A 23,796-nucleotide genomic window follows, 5' to 3' on the forward strand; every position below is an offset into this window, starting at 1 on the left:
TTGGCCTTCTGTCCAATTTCATTCTCATTATACCACACGAATGCCAAGAACTGGATTTTCAGAGGAAATCGCAACTTGAAATGTGACTTATCACATCAAAAGTCAGGAGAATCCCAGCTCTCCAACACCTGTAAATACGTGTTGAACAACAGGATGAGCAAGTGAAGTACAATTCTGAATTTCTGTGGGAGTTACCCAGAGAGGAAGAAGAGAGGGCCTGAGGGCATCAGGTGAGGGGAGACAGAGGAGACTTCTGTGAAGATGTGACATTTGGATTTGGAGATTGGAGGATATACCTAATAACTTGTTCCCCACCCACCGCACCCCATCCCCACCAGTATTCAGAGCCAATTAAAGCAAGAGAGGTAGAACCAGAATGAAGGAGAATACACCTTTCGGCCTAAAGCTTGGGAGAGCCTGGTGAGGGCAGGCCCGGGTCTGCAGAGCGATGTGCTCACCCTCCTACTGCAGGGGGCATTGCTGCTTCAGGCCTGTCCTGCCTCGATGGAGGAACACACACTGAGAGCAGGGCCTCCTGATGGCCTCTGAGCCCTGGCCCAAGGGAGCAAGTAGAATCCTACAAAGGGGGGAGGGGTGGGACGGAGCCCAGTGTGCTGAGGTCCTGGTCCCAGTCACTCCTCTTCTCTAAGAAGAATGGATGAAAGTTGGAGAGAAGAGCTGGAAGTGCTCTCTATCCTTTCTTTTCCCAGAGAGGATGATGAAACCCTCCACCTTGCCTCTCCCTCTTTATGGAAATACAGGGGTGTATAAACATTTCTCTCTGAAAATGCTCATGATTATAGCAGGCAGACATTGTAGAAAAAAAATTTCAGGCAGAAGAAATTGTGTGGATAAAGGCTTGACATGAGAAAATGTGGGATGTGTATGTGGAAGGGGGGTGCTCTGAGGTGCCTGAAGCTGGGGGTGCTTATAAGGAAGTGGGGGAGGATAAGAAAGATATTGCCAGATTTGGAGAGCCTCAAATTCCAGGCTTAGGAGGTTGACTTTGATCATTAGGCAGTGCAAATCCATGCGTCTTATTAGAAACATAACTCCAAGCATCTGCCTTCACCAGACTAGGAAGCAGGGCTGGGTTCTGGCAGTAAGAGCTGGCCTCGGCCACCCTGTCCACCTTACCTGCTTATGAGCAATGCTAGGTGCATCCCCCTCAGCTCCAGGATGAAATCATATTGCACGTTTACCTAAAATATAATGTAGGAAATAGGCAACGAAGTATTGTTGAGGTAGACGTAGAAAGTAAAGAAGTGCAAACAATGAATGATTGAGAGTGGGGCCCACTGCTGGGGTTTGGAGGCAGGGCACGGAGAGCAGGCTGTGGAGTGTCCGGCCCCAAGGCTCATCCCCTCACATCCACTCTAAGGGTGGGGCGGAGCTGCAGGTGAGCCCTGACTGAGGGTCAGAGGTGACAGGCCAACATGAGCTATGGGCCCCTTAACTGAAGTCGGAGATAGCTTCAGGGGAGAAACAAAGGCTGACCCCATAAATAGAGGCATGTCACTCAGGCGTAGAGAGCCATGCCAATAATCTAACGTAACAAACCCACTTGAGAACCATTCCTCCAGTTTCTCCCCCAAATTGATAGTGTGAATCCTTTATACTCACTCAGCACATTGCAAGTTATAAAGCCTTTTCTCGTGATATTAACTCATGGGTCCTCACAAAGAGCCCTGTGAATTAAGGAGATCCCAGTTCCATGACCGGGTCTAAAATCAGGCCAGGTTTCTCTCTGGCTCTATCATAACCTTGCGATTTTGTTGATGGGGACTTTTCTTGAGGGATTGATCATTAGCTTATCGGCCTGCCCTCCATATAGAGATCTGCAGTAGAGAATGTTGCTATGATCCTTCATTCAGTATAGTACCATCTATACATAATATTTCCAAAGTGACTGAGTTTACCTAATCTAAAGTGGGTAAGTAGAAGGGAAAATAGGACTGTATTTATGAACAAAGATAAGGTATTAAAGTCAAGCTCAACGGGGAAGATTTGGGACTTCCCATATTACCAAATTTATTTTCCTTCTTTTGTAGTCTTTTAAATAGACCTAAATATATATACAAGTGAATGTAGAGTTACAAATCAGTAGCCCTTGGGTCAGAAGGTATTTAAAGTCATGTTTTAAAAAACTATAAGTTTTAAACACCAAAAACAGGGCATGTGCTTTCCAGTTTAACATGGAAGACACATGCCCTTCCACGTGCCCACCATTCCCTAATGCCTCCTACCATACCCACTTTTTTTTTTTTTTTTTTTGCGGTACGCGGGCCTCTCACACTTGTGGCCTCTCCCATTGCGGAGCACAGGCTCCGGACGCACAGGCACAGCAGCCATGGCTCACGGGCCCAGCCGCTCCGCGGCATGTGGGATCTTCCCGGACCGGGGCACGAACCCGTGTCCCCTGCATCAGCAGGCAGACTCTCAACCACTGCGCCACCAGGGAAGCCCACCATACCCACTTTTATTCACTCATTCAGTCAATAAATATTTATTGTGCACTTGCTCTGTGGTGGGAATGCTTTCATAATTACATTTGCATTACCTGCCTGGACCCTGCAGACATTTGAACACGTGACCACCACCCTACAGCAAGGCCAAGGGGGACTAATGTTTGACAAATGTTCCTTGGTTCATCTCAGTGTAACCACTGCAACCTGAAGTTTGAGTCATTTTGAGGTTAGGACATTATAACTAATGTTCACCACAGTCTCCAGAGAGTGGCTTTTCTGAAGACTTGTTAATTTTCTCTCCATATCCCCACAGCCAGTGGCAAATGGTAAGCGTTCCTCTCCCCAGAGTCCAACCAGGTGACCGAAGCCAGGAAACTTTCAAGGACTTGCCCCAGCAGGGAGGCCAGCCTGGACAACTGGTCCTCTTGATCCCAAGCTCAGCGCTAGATCTCCTGTCCTTGAGGGAGTTTGGTTTCAGAGCCTGCCTGGGAGAACAAAGGAGATTTCAGTTGTCACATCTACACAGCCCTGAGCCGCTCTCTTTTCTTACTTGGCTGGCTTTCCCTGTGTGCTGTTTCACATCAAGTTCCTCCTCCTCCCTCCCCTCAGATGATTGGTTGAAATTAAATATCCTGGAATTACATTGAAAGGGGGGGGAGAAGTTAATACAAAATTTTAATCAAAATATGAGCCTAACAGTCCCCAGCCTTTGAAATGCAAAGCAGACACTGGGCCCATAGGGACGGACGTCCCAACCTGTTCTCAGGTGTGAATTTCACCCAGGAAGGAGCCGTCTGTCCCCTGACTAAGAGAATTCCAAGTAAACTAGTGCGGTGCAAACTGGAGATTTCCAAAGGCAGATGGACCTACTGTCCCTTTCCACCCCAGAACAAAACTCTCACTGTGGACACTGGAGGAGGAGCCTCTTCAGTGAAGCCCGGGTTTTCTTCAGCATCCCCACCCTGCGCGCATCTAGGGCCTAAAGGTGACATGAGAGAAAGGACTGGACAAAGGGCTTCCAGGGGAGCTGACAATCCCGGTAAAACAAGAGCAGCCTAGAATGAATGAGGTGGGCATTGGCGCCCTCTAGTGGAAGAGGCCCCACCAGACAGCCTGAAGAATTTCTCCGTGGAATTAACTCTATAAATAGACAGATGATTTATTAAACAGATTTGAGGCTCATTTGAGGCGCTGGGCCATGATTGCTTCAGGGCTCAAAGAAGGGAGTGCTTAGGATTCTGCCTCTTATGCAAGCACCTGGACTTACTTAGCGAGTCACTAGCATGATCTACATTACAAGTGCATCGGACTGTTGGCTCAGCCGCTCCCAGCCAGGAGATGCCAAATTCCTCATATATAAAAGGAGCTTTAGTAACTCAAGCAAAATAAGCACACTTTTCCCCCCACCGTCTTCCCAGAGACTGAGGCGGCAGGGTTTCTGAGAGGATACACAATACCTTGTTACAAACCATGTAATGTTTTAAAAAGTATCTATCTGACAGCCTTGGCTAAAGCCAGATCTTCTATCTCGATTACTTCAATATGTCACATCCCTATCGCACCACGGCGTCCAGGCTTTCAGAGCCAAGGCCTCTCTGTCTTGTCCAACCTTCCCATCTGGAAGCAATGAGCTTAATATTCTGGCTCTCCCCCCGTAAAAGCTATGTCACAAAAAAGTAGCAGCCTGTGAACTGCTTTATCCCCCCAAGACACAGTGGAGCTCACTCTATTCAGTTACATTTAAAGACCGTCCTCAGCTCTTCCCCTCCCCTGCCGCCCTACGTCCCCAAAAGGCCTATAATGCTCAGCACAGGACCAGGAGGACAGGAGTGAATTGACAATCATTTATACTTTAATCCCACTTTTGACATTTTGAGGGATGCAGCTTAAAATATAGTGGGGGTTTAGGGACTCCCTCTGGACCAACGTGTTTGCTTGTTAGAAGAAGCATCCCTTTGCCAGCAGCCTACTGTTTCTGGTGGCCCGATGGGGACCCACCTTGGGAGTCTGCCTTGTACCCCTTTTCCCGCTCACCCTAGCTTCTCAAGCATTGCCTGAAGAGTTCTGCATGGCTTTGTTTGGTAGTTCATGGAGATAATGACTTTCCCTATTATGTGCGCTTGACTCATTCATTGATTCACTTCCTCCTTGAATTTTGATTGAACACCTGGCAAGTCCCGTTCACTGTGCTCTCTGTTACGTTGCAGTGTCAGATGGGGCCCTGGCCCCTGGAGACTAAGGATTTGGAGGAGATGAACCCCAAACTCAGAACAGTTAGAACAATGTTCCTCAAATCCTGGTCCATGGGAATACTTGGGGTGCTTGTTAAGCACGCCATTTCCCAGTCCCAGCCCAGACCTGCCGAATGAGAATTGTTGGAAGCAAGGAAGGCTCAGGAATCTGCATGTTTCACAACATCCCCAGGTAACTTCTACACACATGAAAATCAGGAGACTCACTGAGTTAGGTCAGATGGGGCAGCCAATAATGAAGTGTAAAATTTGAGGAAAAATCATGTGACCTGAAAAGAGAACTTAGGTCTCTGCCTGAAAATGATATCACGCTTTCCTCATCCTCCCATCCCAGGGCTCTGAAAGATGAGCATGAATGGAAATCACCCTGCAGCTGAACTCCCAGGACTTTGGCTACTTGACTGCTCTCCTTCAGTTGGAAGCTTCTGGGGGCAGAGGCCAGCCTTCCTGTGTTGAGTCCTTTGGGAAGGGAGGGATTTGAAAGGGCAACTCATCCAAACTCCTTGTTTCATAAGAAGGACACCTAGCCTAGGAGGAATGGAAGTAGCCTGCCCAAGGTCACACAGTCTCTCAAAACAAATGTATTTAGGTGAAGGAGACATCAACATTTGGGTATAAGCCAAGGCCGTGTTTGCAAATGCCCGTATTCTCCAACGTCTGAATGTATTGCCCATTCACTAACCTACACTACAGGGTTTTTTTTTTTTTTTTTTTTTTTTGCATTACGTGGGCTTCTCACTGCTGTGGCCTCTCCCGTTGCGGAGCACAGGCTCTGGACGCGCAGGCCCAGCAGCCATGGCTCACGGGCCTAGCCGCTCCGCAGCATGTGGGATCTTCCCAGACCGGGGCACGAACCCGTGTCCCCTGCATCGGCAGGCGGACTCTCAACCACTGCGCCACCAGGGAAGCCCTACAGGGTTTTTTGAAGTGCCCTTCCGAGAGCCATTCTACCAGCGGGGCCTTGAGGGACCAGCCTCCACAGGCCACATGCACAAAACCTGTTTCCTGAAATGCTGCCTTGCTGCACTGGAATTAACCTCTCTTTTGGCAAATTAGTTCATGACCTGGGAACAGTTAGACAAAACTGTAGGCACATCAAGAGGAGGTTATTTGTGTTCTGCCTTTTTTTAGACTGAGCCTCTGATGTGTTTATTTGGAAGCTTGGATCACACCCACTAACCCACTACTTACAGTTAATCCTATGTTTTCTTTGAGCTACCTTTAAATCTGTATCGAATGAAAAATACTGCCTGATTTTGAAGTACGTGGTATTATAAAAAGAATCCCAAGGTTTATGATCTCGAATTTATTGTAAAATGTATTTACTTCTCATTTTTCCTTTTTTTTTTTTTTTTTTCCTCAAGCTCACTCCAGCCTAGACGTTTTTAGTATGAGTCATGAATGAGCAGGGATGGAAGATGCTGGATAGAGTTTCTTGGGGGACATTTCGTCCTACAAAAGAGATTCCCAGAGACAGTGCTCCTCAGCTACAGCCTCTTGAAGGACAAGGTGGTTTCAAAGGGCAACAGCCATGTCTGAGTCACCTCTGTGTCCTTTGTACTTGACAGGGCACTTGGCACATGGGGCCACTGGATAAATGGCCACAGAAAAGGGTGTGAAACAAGTGCCCCCTTTCTTACTGGCATGGCTTTTACTGGAATGGGTTTTTAAAGGGCTAAAATATTTGTGTCCTTTTTTTTTACGTCCGTGAGACAAAGAAACTTACAGGAAAAAAAAAAAGTGTTCATCCTTTTTAGATCAGTTCTATAGTTAGTTAAATACTCTGGAAATAACTAAAATTGTGTAAATATCCATCTGCCTCCGATGTTGGTTTTCAGCTAATTATTACAAAGTAAGATCCAGGAAAAAATTAAAGTGGCTTTTTATAACAATTGTTTTGACTTTAAATAAAGCTTTTTATTAGAATTGTTCTTTACTACCAGTTTTAGGGCTCTGGATTGGTTGCCTTTTGGACCTGGAGTGTCCTCAGTGAGACAGAGAGCGTTTCCCATGTCCTTACGAAGGCACTAGAAAATGAGGTTTCTCAGTGTGCAAGGGTGACTCAGGTAGCAAAAGTTATGGGGGAATCCCAGGGCAGTTCTTCTTTTCTTAGCTTGTGGCTTCTGTCATCTCTAAAGGGCTGTGGGTAGGATGCGTGGCAAGGATGGAAGGGAAAAGAGGAGACACTTCCTGGAAGGTACAGGGTGGAGAGGGCAAAGGGAATCCACTGTCCCTCACCCTCTCTTTTTCCCATGACTCCTGTCACCACACACACTAACTCAGGGTACCGTGAAGAGACACCAAATGCTTTCACATGCTATAATATGGCTCTTGCTATGTTCTCAATTTGGGTCACCTCTAACTCATATCTTAAAGCTGCCAACACACCCTGTGTTGGAAGAGAAAGTTGGCGCATCTTAGTGGGTGCCTCAGTGTCTGGCTAGATCTTCTACCATACCCCTGGACATTAGGTCTAACTGTTCCATTTGGCTCTGCATTTGTTTCCTGTTGGATTGGATTTGCCTCCCAATCAGACTGTGCACAGCCCCCAGAACCCGAACCCATGTTCACTAAGTGTTCAGTAAACCCAAGCAAGCACCCCTTAGCCTAGCATGCTCCTCACCTTCTGTGAGAGTTCTCTCCAGATTTCTCCAGGCAGGAGATGACCCAGGTACCTCTGGAAGATTTAAACAGGCTTTAGGAACCCACAGAGCCCCATCACTAGTTGAACCCTGAACCAGCTATAAATTTTGAATTAATGGTTAAAACCCACAAAGCTTCCTAAAAATGCTGCCAGACTGCATTAGGCAGATTGCTAATCACAAGGTAAATATTTTGCACATTTTATTCTATTTACCAAGACCCTGCCTTCTGGGGCTGTGGTATTTCAGATGACTCCACTCCTGCAGGGTTAAATCGACTCCATTTGGGTTCACTCTAAACAAAATCACATTCCAGCCTCGCAGCCTCCGACCAGCACACGCAGAGCCCTCAGCACGTCCCGTGCACCTTTCACATCTGAACCGTCCATCAGACATTAATGTGACGGAGCCATCACCAGACAAGTTCATTTGGCCATTAATATCCTGGAATACGAACATCAAATATATACATCCTGAGATTTAATCTGTAAACAGAGCCCCGAGCATCTGGTAGAAGGAGGTGTGTTTATGCTTCACTGGTGCTACTTCCACAAAGCTAGATGGGTCTGTCTTTGGCACTAACCAGAGACATTTTTTCCGTGGTCGGAGGGTGAAGTCTCAGATGATGTTTTGACCTTTGATCTATGCCCTTGCGTGCAGTTGCGTTGGGCTAGTGTTTATCTCTGGCCACCTCTGTAGGGGAGTCACGGGAATGATTCTCTCCCCTTCTTCCAGGAAATGACAAAAGTCCAGCGGTCGAGGCATCCTTTGTGGTCCCCGGTTTCCAAATACTGCTCTCAGCAGCTACCTCTTCAAACTGGAAGGTCCAAAAGCAAATCTGAGAAGCGTTTGGTTATCGTTTCCGAAGTATGTGAGAGACATGGACACTTGGAGTTGCCCAGAGCACATCATTTCCAGCTTCAACTTTCCTTCCTATCCCACCCTCTCCAAGAGTGGCAGCTTCTATGTCCCTCTACCCAGTTCCACTCAGGCTCTCTGGGTCTGTGGCTATGAATTCAGGATTAGGAGAGACATGAGAAAGAAACTAAAACTCTTGTTTTCTAAAAAAAGGAAAAGAAAAAAGAAGACAGAAGGAGAAGAAGAGAATAACAAAAAGAGAGAGAGAAAGGAAGGAAGCAGAATGACTGTTTGAAATAAGGGTGCAGTATTGTCCTAGAAGCTGATTTTGAACAGATCTCCTTTCCTTAAGAAGAGGAGATTCAAACTGGCAGCCACAGCTCACACCCCGCTCTCAGGAGTGTTTTGTTTGGCCTATCACGGTTGGCCTGGGGAGGCCCTTTGAAGCAGAGGCATATATTTGGCTCTGAGAAACGTATTATTTCTACAAATTTGCCCTCTAACACCCAGAGGGAGACACATTTAGGCCTGGGGAGGATATTAACTCTTAGTGGCACTGTAGTGGCCCTGCTTAGACTGAGGCAGCTCCTGGAGGGGTCCAAGGCAGAGTCACGTGGGTGCAAGGTGATTCACCACTGGTGTTTCTGCTTCTGCTTACCTGTTGCCATAGTTACACTGATTGTCCAAGCCCTTCCCCACAGCCAAGCTCCCACTGCACGCGCGCTTGCATGCACCCCCCTCCCACTTTCTCACCATCCACTATGGCGACAAGAGGCCGCAGCTGAACAGCGGCTAGTCTCCACTGAACAATATGTGCTCTCCTATTTGCCAGGCTCACACGCAGTTACCTGCCTGGTCCTGTAGGCACTGGACTTTGTCAATGGCCCTGATTATTTACTTTGTTTTATAGCTTCCAGACTTGTCTGTTCTCCCTTTACCTCTGGGAAGAAATTGGCAGGCAAGGTGCAGCCCACTAAAGACAGGAGATCTGGTGCCGGACCCCAAATCCGCGCAGCCAGTAACCTGCACACAAGCACGGCAAATTACTTTCAGCCTGTTCTCCCTGATCAAGGCTCCCTGTCCCCGCGAGGGCAAATACACGGAAACCCTCTTACTGGTGGACACTCCACAGTTAATATCCTTTTCTGCTCTTCTGTGATCAAAAGAAATTCTGTTTCCTCAGAGATGCTGGAAGTTCCCTATGGAGAAAGAAATATTATCATTTCTCTCTCATCTTCTTGCACTCATGTGCTAACAGAGCTTCTCAAACCTCAAGGGCTCTCTGCTCGCAATCACCAAACCAAGGGAAATGCAGCTGGGAATACAGCCAAGAAACTTATTCCCAGAAGTTTAGACTCTGGCTCCCATGGAGGGCGCCTTCATGTGCACACCCTGTCTGTGGACACTTAGAGCACGTTCTCAACCAGATCGAGTCTGATTCTCACAACAGCCCCAAGGCACCACCAGGACAGGTGTTATTATCCTCCCGCAATACAGATGATACAATGGAATGATTTGTCCAGAGTCATCAAGCAGGTTACGATGCCGCTGTGTCTAAGAGCCCAGGTGGTCTGGCTACTTCATCATTCTTTGCAATCTGCAATGCAGTTTTTCACTTATGAAGATCCTAAACAAAACAAAGAATACTATTTGATTTCAAGCTAAAGAGAGGGCTCTGAGCTCCAGGAAGGAAGAACAATTTGCAAAATCACAATTAAAAAAAATTGTACTAGTCATGTAAAACATTAGTGAGGATGAGGAATGACTGACTGGTGGGGAGGCGGGGGGAGGAAAAGAGTGAGGCAGGAAAACGGACCATTTAGACTTTTGGAAATCTCATCATTTTGGACTTAACGTGATTACAATTGCACAATTATGTTATCAGGAATTGGAGCAATAGCAATACTATGGGGGCAGTTTTTGGTATCTAGGAAATGCCCGGTTTTTACAAGAGTGTCACATTTAATTCTTACAGCCTTACATCAGTGGGATGGAGGTATTCTTATTCCCATGTTAAAAAAAGATTACCATTTAGCTTTGGAATAAATATTAGTATGTGAGAATCTATTGAGAACCTCCAAGATATGTAAAAGCAATTTATCAACAATCTTGCTTCTAAAAAATTTTCTGGAGAAAATAATAATAAATGGGAGCAAAGATTCATATACCAAATATTGATTTATTATAGTAAGAAATTTAAGAAAAACAGAAATAGGGGAAAGGTTAAATAAGTCATGGTAGATTGATGGTACATAATATGCATATCTAAATCAGGAAGAAACAGATGTGAAGGCATAGTTAATGTTGTCTAATACTCTAAATATAAGCACACACACACACATATATATATGCACATTCACATGTATGTGTGTATATATAATTCCAAACTACTAAGAGTGAATTAGTGATCATCTCTCTGGATGATTAACAATGTTCTCATTTATTTTGTTTTGTTTTCTATATTTTTATCAGAAATAAATTCATACTGTTTTCATTATCAGAAAGAAAAACTATAAAACACCTTGCAAATCAAGGGAATGAATCACCTTCTGGTCGCAATTGTTAGAAACTATGGAATTCAGGTAAAACAGCCATCCTTTCCTCCCAGGCCCTCCTATGTCACTAGAGCTCAACACTGAGGTTATGCCAGCACATCTTAGATGTCAAGAAATAAAATTTCTGATTAAGAAGTAGGTTATTGTAATATATTCTTGTTCTTCAAATACCTAAAATGGTATAGAAAAAACACTTTTGTATTATAAACACTAAAGAACTGATAATATGTGATACATTATCTGGCCAAAATCTAAATGCAGGAACCCAGAGAGGTAAGAAGACCCCACAGCTGCTTTTTTTCCTGAAGGTATTGGGAAAACCAGATTAAAACACAGTATGAGGAGGACAGAAGACATAGTCCAAGCTTATAAGAGGAGAGTCTAATAGGCAACACATTCCCATAAAGCTGGGATCCAACCAGAAATAAAACTGCTTTGCCTAATCCCCCAAATAAACCTGGGTCCTTCCTTCCCTGAAGGGGTCATAGATAAAGCTGCATTGGTACTGAGGAAAGAAAGTCTCTGAGAAGTTGTAACCACCCACAATATCTAGCACATACTGGCAATTCAAATTCACATGTACTCTGTTAAAAAAATCTTCAAACAGTGTAGGTTAAAATAGCAGAAGCAAATGTCAACACTTTATGGAGGAATGCACCACCACCCTAGCCTTGAAAAAGGCCCACAGATAATTTCCCAAGTAAACAGAGCAGCTCATAGTCAAAAATAACAAGAAAAAAACAAGGAACTACTGTATAACACAGGGAACTATGTTCAATATCTTACAATAACCTATAATGGAAAAGAATCTGAAAATGAATATATATATATATATATATATTTATTCAGTTACATATATATGTATATAACTGAATCACTTTGCTGTACACCTGAAACATTGTAATTCAACTATGCTTCAATTGAAAAAAATAAATTTAAAAAATAGCAAAGAGATGATGACCCATAAGTAAAAACCAGGGGGAAATAAAAAGGTAGTAGAAATAGTTTCACAAAGACCTGAGATACCAAAATAATTATCCTTACTTTGTTTAAATAAATTAAAAGAAAATCTTTAAAATATCTATAGAATAAGGAGTCTAAATATGACATAGCAGATTTAACAACAAAAAATAAAAATTCTGGAAATAAAGAGACAGTACTTGAAATTAAAAACTCAATGATCAGGTTTAACATCAGATTAGAAACTGCTGAAAAGATAATTAGTAAACTGTAAGATGGGTTCAGAAGAACATATCCAGATGTAACATAGAGAGACAAAGAGAAAGTGTGATGGAGAAGTTATGAGACATAAGACGATTAAGTGAAATGGTCTTAACCTATTTCCAATCAGACTCCCAGAAAGAGTAAATATAGAATATATGATAGGAAATATCTGAAGATATAACAGCTTAGAACTTTCCAGAACTGACAAAAGACACTGATCTATAGATCCAAGAGGAAAAAATGAAGACATTATCAGGCAAATTAAAATAGATTTCAAATCAGGTGAATGTCACTAAAGGAAATTCTGAAAAAATGTTATTTTAGGAAGAAAGAAACTGATGCCAGGTGGAAGGTCTGAGATTTAAGATGGAATGAAAACAGAAAAAGTGGAAATGTGTGAAAATATTTAAACAATCACTGCCTCTATAAAATTATAATAATGTCTGTGGAGTTTACAAGACAAAAATAAAGGTATAAGTTATGAAGAAGGTACTGGAGTCAATGTGATCTAAGGTCTGTGCATTGTGCAGAAGGAGGGTTAAAATAGTAATTGATTTTGTACTTTTATAAGTTCAGTATTTATGCATTAATTTCAGTGGTAATTCTAAAATCATAGAAACAGAATGTACATTTACAGAAGTTAAAAAAGGAAAATTATTTTAAAAATCACAAATCTGCCCATAATAATTAAGACAGAACAAATAAAAACGTCAAAAGTAGATAAAATATATAAATCAAAATGTGTAATATGATATATAAATGAAATAAATGTTCTAATTTTAAAAATAAAGATTATTGGACAGTATGGAAGTCTCAAAGTGCAAGCTATTTACAAGAGACATATCTAAACCATAATGATACAAATGACTTAAAGAGAAAAGATAGAAAAGAAATACTGACCAAAGAAGCTGGTGTAGCTCTACTAATATTTGAGAAAGTAAACTGTAAGACAATATATATAAAATATAAATAGGGTCACTTCATAATGAGAAATTTTTCATTTACTGAGAAAATATAGCAATTCTAAATTTGTAAGTTTTCAATAATATAACTTCAAAATATATTTTGCTAAAATTGACAAAATTACCAGAATAAATGAATTCATAATCCTAAAGGTATATTTGAACATACCTTTTTCAGTAATCGATAAACCCATTGCCGACCTCAAACACACACACACACACACACACACACACACACACAAGCACACAGCAAACAAACATTGCATACAATTTAATGAGAACAATTTATTATTAAAAAGTCTTATCAGTAGAAATCGAAGAAGATATCATTAAAGAGGGTTTATATTAATAAGAACCCTGCTAGAAATATAATTAATGGTTGATTTTCTTACCATTAATTATCTTCTCTGAGTTTCTCACCAAGACAAGGATGGCTGCTGTTACCACTATTTTTCCACGTTGTACTGAATGTAATAAACAGCATGATAAAGCAATAGAAAGACATGTGAATGTTAAACATTAGATAAGAAACAAAATTCTCATTATTCTCTGATGAAATAATTACATATGTGAAAATCGAAAAGAATCTTCAGATAAATTATAACAAATAAAAGTTGTTGGAATCAAATATAAATGTTTACTTGTAAACCGTTATATGGTTTTTATCATATATATACTATATATAAGTATATGTATATTTACCCACAATAAACCATTAGAAAATGAAAGTTTTACATCATGTAATTTATAATAACGTAAGAAAATATAAACTATCTGGAAATGAATCTTGCAAAAGTTGTGCAAGATTTTATGGAAAAAATTATTAAACTTAGGGAAGAGTTATTGCAGAAAACCTAAGTAATTGGAAGGTTAGGCTTTGTTTATGATATATGGAAGACTTAATCTTTTAAAGATGTCGATTTTTCCCAAATTGGTTTATAGATTTAATGCAATGTCAAACAAAATCCTAAAAGAAGGATGTGTGAGCATTTGCTACTGTGTGTAAACTGACAAACTGTTTCAAGAGTGTATGTGGAAAAGCAAAGGAATAAGAGTAACACAGACATTCTAGATTGAGAGTGTCTGCTTTAAAGGAAATCAGTATTTTTCGTGAAGCCACAGTAATAAAGATGATTGGATATTGACGCAGGGTGAACCAATAAGCCAATAGCAAAAAAAAAGAACTCAGAAACAGAATCATGTACACATAAACTCTTGAACTACTATAGAGGTATCATGTTATCTCATTTAGGTAAATACGGTCTTTTCAAAAAATTGTGCTGAAATAATTGACTAACCATATGAAAAAATGAAATCATATCTCCACCTCACTTTATATACAAAAAAGATTGCATGTTGTTTAAAGACCAACATGAAAGAGACAAAATTATATAAATTTTTTACATTATAGTATAAGAGAATATCTTCAGGGTCGTAGAATAAAGAAAACATTTATTTAGTAATGAAAGAAAAGACCAGTAATTGAACTATATTAAAAATAAGAACTTCTATGTGTCAAAGATATAATATTTAAAAAGACAACATAAAAAGAATGAAAATTCGAGCTATAGAATAGAAAAAGCACAAGTAACTGTCAAATAAAATATGTAAAGAATTACATAAATCCTCAAGAAGATGACAGACAACCTAACACAAAAAATGATCAAAAGATATGAACAGGTCCTTCCAAACTAGCATCAAGCTTATGAAAACATGCTCCATCTTGGTGGCAATCAGAAAAATGAATATTGAAACAATGATATGAATCAGACTGCCAAAAATTTTTGAAGTCAAACAATATCAACTTTGGTAAGATGTGAAACAGTGGGAACTCTCATTCACTGTTGGTTGGAGTATAAACGGGTACAATCACTTGGGAAAAAAGTTTGGTATTATCCCCTAAAGTTGAAGATTCATGTACCCTATGATCCAATCTTTCTACTCCTAGCTATATATGTTAGAGAAACTCATGTGCACATACACCATGGGGCATGTGTAAGCATATCCACAATAATGCAAACTGAAAACACCCACTGTCCACCAGCAGTAGAATGGTTAATTGTGGTATATTCATACCAGGGGATGCTATACAGAAAATAAAATAAATGAGCATCAGCTACATGTAATAACATAGGTAAATCTCCAAATATAATGAAAAATGAAGAAGTCATTAAAGCTTCTTGGGGAAGCAAAGAAATAATTATGACTATAGTTAATATACTGGTTACCCCCAGTCAATGAGAAGAAGGTGGTGATTGCAGAGAGGCAGACGCAGGCTTCTGAGGTTCTATAAATGTTCTATTTCTTGACCTGGGGGTTGCTTTCACAAGATTTTACCTTTGTAATCGTTCATTAAACTTTGCTTATATATTGGAGTGGCCAAAAAGTGAGTTCGGGGTTTTTTTGTGGGAGGTTATGGAGAAACCTGAGTGAACTTCTTGGCCAACCCAATATTTTGTGCACATTTACATGTATATCCCACAATATGAAAATGTATGAACAAGGAGAGAAGGAAGGAGAGAGGGAGGGAGGAAGAAAGAGAGGAAGAGAGCCAGACAGACTGAACAGATGCAAATGCCAGATCCCAAACTTCCCTAGAGCTGTTATCCAAGCTGTTAGAATTTGCTTATTGTTTCGATGATTGGATATGTCATAATTATTCTGGATACCTTTCTCTGGAACTTTGGAGGAACCAGCACTCCAAATTGCCAATGCAAGGAAAATTTCAAATGCTAGACTCCACACTGACTTCAACCTTTCACCTCTGATCTAGATAAACGCCAAGCCAACCTTGCCTTGGATTTTAAGACCCTGAGTCTGCACTCTGCTTCTGTGAGGAACTGACAAAGTTTTGCCCTCAGGCAAAGAGGAACCCGGATCTCTTTCCCCTGACCAAATCTCAGAATGTCCAGTTCCAGAAGTTATGATCTTTCCCCTGCTGCCTTTGCTAATTAAGAACCTATTCTGTCACATCTCATCTCTCTCTCGCTCTCTGCCTGTCTCTCCTCTCCCTTCCTCTCTCCCTCTCTCCCTTCTTTTTACAACATTGAATCTTTTTTTTTTTTAGTCAAAGTGAGTATTGTTTCAGTGAAAATATTTTTATTGAAATATAGTTGATTTACAACGTTGGGTTCGTTGCAGGTGTACAGCCAAGTGATTCAGTTATACATATATACATATATATTCTTTTCCATATTCTTTCCTATGATGATTTATTACAGGATATTGAATATAGTTCCCTGTGCTATACAGTAGGACCTTGTTGTTCACCTAAACGTTGAATCTTTTTTTTTTTTTGCTGTATGCGGGCCTCTCACTGTTGTGGCCTCTCCCATTGCAGAGCACAGGCTCCCGACGCTCAGGCTCAGCGGCCATGGCTCACAGGCCCAGCCACTCCGTGGCATGTGGGATCTCTTCCCGGACTGGGGCACGAACCCATGTCCCCTGCATTGGCAGGTAGACTCTCAACCACTGCGCCACCAGGGAAGCCGTAAACATTGAATCATTTTGACTGTCCTACTTTGTGATACTGTCCAGTGAGGCGACACTTAATTCGGATATGAAGTGTCACAGCCATTCTACTGCTTCAATCCCTTCTTTACTGTCAGGGGAGGAATACCATTATCTTCCAGGATTTCAAGTCATGTGGGGATTTATTTTCTAGTGGCCCCCTCTCCAGAGAACTGAAATAATTTTATACACACTTTAACCTAATTTTAATAGCACCCACTTTCTCACAAACATAATTTGGAAATGAACTGCTATTACACAAATGTGAGGGATGTGAGTTCTTTGTCTTTTCTGGAGCTTCCAGCATTGGGGGATGACAATTAGTGGGCCAAACACTCATAGCCAGTTCTCCACTGACTGTATTAGTGGATTGAGTGGATAAGTGTCCATGTTCCTAACACACAGATAGTATAAAAGTAATTTAAGAACATTCTGATTTATACATAGATGCATTTGATTCTTAGGATTTACTCCAGCTAAAGTGAAAATAATAATAATAATCCCACTAATTATTAAGCCCATAGTATATATCAGGCACTGCACTAGTTGCTTGATATGCACTATTCAACTTAATCTTCAGTAGTTCTACATGGATTTATTGTCTCTTTGCAGATGAGGAAACTGAGGCTCAAAGAACTGAAGTGAACTGCAATTGTGGTACAAAGACTGCTGCTCCTTCAAGAACTAGCTCGGGTTTCTCCCATGTCTCAGCTCCAGGAGACTTCTCTGGCCATGCTGGCCCATAGGTTCTCTGACCTCTGAAAAGAAAGCTCACATTGTCCACACCAAGAGTTCCTCTGACTCTTCATCAACCTGGTCTTACAATACCTCCTACTGCTTTATCATCAGTCATGTTTTCATGGATATTTACATGGATTTCCCAACCAGCTGAATAAGAGACCATATAGTCACATTTCTTTGTTTCTTCTCATCATTTAACTCAAAATGGCCACAAAACAGAGAAGCAGCAGACATTTGTTGAGAAATAGGATGGATATGTGAATGAACAAAAGCAAGTATGAAAGGGTCATGACTGAAAGCACGAGATAATTTCCTAAGCATCTATCAGCAGATGTGAAGGAAGACGGGTGGGATGAGGAAAATTCCCATAGAGCTCAAGCTGTGTCTAATTTATACATGGACACTTAGCAGTGCTCACAAGGCCACCCTGAACTGTCCTCTATGTGGTGAACATTCAAGATTATTTTCCCTCAAATAGAAACTTTCGTAATTGGGTCTTAGAGGTTTAACCAAGTCTGAAATATTATTTTGAACATTGACATGTACACACAACTATATTTAAAATAGATAACCAACAAGGACCTACTGTATAGCACAGGGAACTCTGCTTAATATTCTCAATAACCTAAATGGGAAAAGAATTTGAAAAAAGAATAGATACATGTATATGTATAACTGAATCACTTAGCTGTACACCTGAAACTAACACAACATTGTTAATCAACTGTGCTCCAATATAAAATAAAAACTTAAAGAAAACCATCTAAAAAAATCAAAATGTGAAATATAGAGTTGCATAAGTTACAGGGGATTGAAGAGGATGGGTGCTGGGAGTGGAAAACTTGGAGTTAAAATTCCTAAAGCAGCTACATATTAGCCTAGGAAACCACCACCTGTAACTTCCAGTTCCAGTAACTTCCTTCACTTGTCAACTTAAACATGGAAATGGGTATATCATTTAAAACCATGCCAGCAGAGATGCGTGCCAGTGGTGTTTCTTGTTTGCTTACAATTCCGTCATTTTTTCCAAAATCCCTCTAGAGAATCTCCCACACCAAAAATTAGACTCAAGGAAAGTTTCACTTTTTGCAATTTAGCAGTTTGGAGTTTCTTCGTGCATGGGCAACACTCCACCCCATCCCACTTCACTCTAAATTGAGTTTGAGGCTTTTTTTTTCTCATTCTTGCATAACATGAAAGCAAGTGGATACATTTTACTCAAAATTTCCATCTCCAAGTCTCCTAAGTGGTGTGAAAAATCCAGGAAAATCTCAGAGCAAAAGAGGACGTTAGGAAAAATCAGGACAAGTGGAAACAGCAGTGAGGGATGTAACCTAATGTCTGTGTCAACACAACCAACGTTTCCCAAAGCTGTCCTCTCTCCAGTGGAGCTGGGCTACTGGGGCAAAAGAGGAACTCACCTCCATCAACAGTGATTGTCATGAATCAGCCCTGCAGCCATCATCACCTGACATACGTCTACTCTGTCCCCTAGGCATGCTCCGCCCAGGGCCTCCAGTCTATTATATGCATAATATGCTCAAGATCCCATGAGAATAGTGGCCAAAAGAAGTATTTTCCAGATAACTGGAAAATTGAAATCAATATGGTCAATAAACATCTACAAAACAGAACATTGTTACCTAGTAATATAGAACCCAATTCATATGTATATAAATGAATACAAATACATGTACATATATATGTATATGTAGAGCTATCCATGCATAAATATGCATATGTAAACAATATTTAATGTGGGTACATTTTAATATATTTGTTATAACATGGCTTCGACCTCTTAGAGTAAAATCTTAGAACAGCCCTGTCCAGCATGCAAACATTGCACTTCATTTTTCTTTTATTCAGATGAATAAAGTAAGTACAGATCACTTGAAGAAAGGCAAATAGACTTCCCTTTATGAACAGCTCTTGAAAATACGTCACTTGCTTCAAAGAACTCAAGAATATGGTTGAGGTAGCCAGTGCTTCAGAACAAGATAAATTATGGTATAATTTTTAAAAGATAATTGGCAATTGAGTGATATAAACAGGAGAGAAACAGAGAGAGAAGGGGGTGGTTCCGGGACCACCATAGCAAAGGTCTCAAGGAAAACTGGGACTTCGGTTAGGTGTCACAGTGGGGCTGAAGAGGTGCGTAAAGGAGGCGGGGGTATATGAGAGAATTGAGAGAAGAATATGAGAGCAGGGGCCACAGCCTAAATACCTTTAGTGAACTTGAGTGTGTAGATTCATAGACGGTGCTGAGTTTATGCTGGTAAGATGTGCAATAGTCAATTATGTGAATATTTGTCACTTAATATTTTCTCTCTCCACCTATATAGTCAAGAGAACCAGTGGATTCCAGAAAGAGCTACCAGTAATGGGTCTCCAACAAAGAAGCTGCTGAGATCGGGGACTTTTTTTTTTTTCCTTTCCACAGCTAAAATGATAATACATCCAGGGTCCAAACAAACTACTTCTTGTTCTTTCTGGCCGGTCCTCAGAAATCCTTTCTTAAGAGATTTCTAATGGATGGTGTCATTTTAGGCATCATGCTGTCAGGACAGGAATAGATATTTGATTGACTTCTGTTGATAAGACTTTCCCTTTTGTTATCCTTTTTCTTTTCTTTTCTTTTCTTTTTTTTTTTTTTTTGTGGTACGCGGGCCTCTCACTGCTGTGGCCTCTCCTGTTGCGTAGCACAGGCTCCGAACGCGCAGGCTCAGCGGCCATGGCTCACGGGCCCAGCTGCTCCGCGGCATGTGGGATCCTCCCTGACAGGGGCACGAACCTGCGTCCCCTGCATCGGCAGGCGGACTCTCAACCACTGCGCCACCAGGGAAGCCCTGTTATCCTTTTTCAATCAGTGTTTTTCTTATCTCCAAAAGGAAGAGTAAAGGGATCAATTCCTCTTCAAAGTTCCCACTACATTTTGCCTATATTATTATGTAATGATACTTCATTCCCTGTGTTAATTATTTCAGTACACATTTGAATCCCCCACTGGGCTGTGAGTTCTGTGAGCCAGGAGGAGGTGATGGAGAGGCTTTATCTCTGTTGGTATCCCCAGCACCGAACACAGTATCTAGCCGTTAGCAGATGCTCTGTGAGAGGAGTAATCACCAAAAAAATCGCATGAACAAATGAAGTAAATAAAAATATACACCTCTCTAAATTCTTTCCTATGTACCTATATACATATGTTGAGAGAGAGAGAGAGAGAGAGAGAGAGCTTCAGGTTGATATGACTTTTTCGGGAAGTCAGGGATACAATTTCCTTTATTTTTGTGAATAGTAATAATGCTTGCACCTTTACACTGCAGAACTTGTTATTGTGAACCACGGTTCACAAATACCCACCCCGAGTATAATAATGAAACTCTGGTTTAAATAGCAGGAGTTAAGTTTTCATTTCTTGATCTCCGATTGCAGAAATGGAGGTTAATGCTGTGGGGAAAGAGACCTGGATCCAAGAACATGACGAGGTCTAAATCCAGCATCTCCAGTACCTGGTTCTGTAATTCTGAAAAGTCAGGCATTCCCTCGGAGGACTAAGTTCTCCTCTGTAGAGTTAGAATACTGATGCATTGCAGTGAGGAAAATGTACATGCTGGCACCCGGCTAATTGTTAAGCGTTATAAATATATAAGAGGGAATATTATTTTTGTCTCAGATGCAGAATTCTTTACTCCTGTAGCATTCTCCAGAGCATTAGCTGGAAAGGAAAGGACCACTTCCAACAGATTAAAAACCATGCAAAGGACTCCACAGCCAGAGGTTGCCTCTCCTCTGCAGATGGCTTCATCTCGAACTTCCCCTCATGTCTTGAGTGTGAACTCAATGGATTTTAGCAATAGAAGAGATCACCTTGACCAACCTGTGGCCCTTTCCTGAGGAAGAAACAAAGGCTTGGTAAAAAAGTGGCTCATCCAAGTTCACAGTGAGATCTCCCGTCCTGGGATCTGAACACACCCTGACCCTTAACACAACCCTTTCTCCTGGGTCACACTGTCCTCGTGAAAAAACGACGTCATGTTCCTGCATCTGAAGCCATTTATTCATGGGTTCCTTTTTTTTTTTTTAATAGCTCTTTATTGTAGTAAAATTGCTTCACAATACCGTGTTAGTTTCTGTTGCACAATAAAGCGAATCTGTCATATGCATACACATGTCCCTATATCCCCTCCCTCTTGAGCCTCCCCCGCATCGTCCCTATCCCACCCCTCTAGGTTATCGCAAAGCACCAAGCCGATCTCCCTGTGCTATGTTGCTGCTTCCCACCAGCCAACTATTTTACATTTGGTAGTGTGTATATGTCGATGCTACTCTCACTTCGTCCCACCTTCGCCCTCCCACTCTGTGTCTTCAAGTCCATTCTCTACGTCTACCTCTTTATTCCTGCCCTGCCACTAGGTTCATCAGTACCATTTTTTGTTTGTTTTTTAGATTCCTTATATATGTGTTAGCCTACGGTATTTGTTTTTCTCTTTCTGAATTACTTCACATGGGTTCCTTTAAGCACCTTCCTACATGAACAAGAAGTGTGACTAGGGTTTTGTGGGGAGGAAGCTGAGCCCAAATAAGCTTTTTGCTTTCTGACTCTAACCCTTGTTCCTAAGCACGTACAGCTTCCTTGCTTTGTAACTATGGGAAAGCTATTCAAATCTTTAAGTTTTAGTTTCTTTTGTAAAATGAAGGGAATTTATACTAATTGATAGAGTTGTGCTGAGGACCCCTAATTGAGCTTCCTTTTGCAAAGCACTTAGCACAGCGCCTGGTCTGTAGTTAGAGAATCAATGAACATTGCTGTTGTATTGTAACTGTATGATTAAGGGTTTCATGCCATAGTTATTTCATGGTTCTCTGCTCTGTCTAATGATGAGATAGTTATATAAACTCCTGAAATAGGTAGAAAAACCAAACCAAACCAAGACAGATTTCTTATAAGTAATTTAGTCTAGTTTTGGCAGGTTCCTAAAATTTTTTTAATTGTTTAAGGCTGACCACTAAGTGCTATTGTGATTATACAAAAGCATGGTAAGCACATTTTGGATTAATACGTGCTTGATAATAAGCCAGAAGTAGGAAACAAGATAAATTATGACAACAAATCAACTATAGAAACATTTTCTACAAAACTGCAAGAAAAGTTCAAAATCTGAATCTACGAAATAATATTCTACCCACATAAAATACAAGAAATTTAGTAGACAAAAATTCATGATGATCAACTTTGGATAAACCACTCAGAGCTGAAGAAGGATTCTTTAAGCGTCTACACAGGTGTTCCCAGAAAGCAGAGGGAACCACAATCTACCAGGGAGTCCCCAGTACCATTAGAATGTATTGCCACACACCCCAAATTATGTATTCCAAGTGGCATGTCACTCATGGCCCGGGAAAGAGAACTTTCATCTGCCCCTTGCATAAGTCAGAATACAAGCAACAGATTCAGTTATGTATGTGACACTCACATGTAGTAGAACTGTTGTTGCTCAGAGTTGAGAAACAAATATGAAAGAAGAGATGGAAAATAGCTGTCATATGACCCTTGAGGATTCAGGTATATGCTTTGGTTTATAGCATCTACATTGAAGAAGAAAGTATTTCTTTCTAGGGTCTTTGCTTTAAATATGTTTAAATTAAGATTTATTTTTTAATAGCAGTTTTAGGTTCACAGCAAAATTGAGGGGAAGGTAGAGATTTCTTGTATCTCCCCTACTGCCACACATATATAGCCTTCCCCATTATCAACATCCCTCACCTCAGAGGGTACATTTGTTACAACTGATGAACATTCATTGACACATTATGATCACATGAAGTCCAAAGTTTACGTTAATGGTCACTCTTTGTATTGTTTGTCACTCTTTGTACTGTTCATTCTATGGGTTTGGACCTATGTGTAATGACATGTACTCATTATTATAGTATTATACAGAGTAATCTCATTACCCTAAAAACCCTCTGCGCTCTGCATATTTATCCCTCCATCGCCCCAACCCCTGTCAACCACTGATCTTTTTGCTGTCTCCATAGTTTTACCTTTTCCAGAATGTCATATCATTGGACCCATACTGTATGTAGCCTTTTCAGATTGGCTTCTGTCACCTAGCAAAATGCATTTAAGATCCCTCCAGGTTTTTTCATGTCTTGATAGTGAGCTGAATAATAATCCTATGGTCTGGATGTACCACTGTTTATCCATTCACCTGCTAGAGGACATCTTGCTTGCTTCCAGGTTTAGGTGATTATGAATAACACTGCTATAAACATCCATGTGCAGGTCTTTTTGGGGGCATACGTTTTCAACTCCTTTGGGTAAACTCTGCTTGAAGTTAAGGGAATGCATATAACAGCACTTTACATGTCTTAGTGCACTGTCTAAGAAACAGTTTGCCTGCATATAATAACAACAACAAATTCTGAAAGCTTTAGCAAGGTGTAAATGTTGTTTGTTTGTTTATCTATTACATAGAAAAAGTAGTTTGGGGTCGGTATGATAGCTCTGAGGTCATCAGAAACAATCTAATTCTTTTTATTTTCCACTTTCTTTAGCATATAGCTTTTATTCTCAAGCT

This window comes from Hyperoodon ampullatus, assembly GCF_949752795.1.
Source record: "Hyperoodon ampullatus genome assembly, chromosome: 15".
In the NCBI taxonomy this organism is placed as follows: domain Eukaryota; kingdom Metazoa; phylum Chordata; class Mammalia; order Artiodactyla; family Ziphiidae; genus Hyperoodon; species Hyperoodon ampullatus.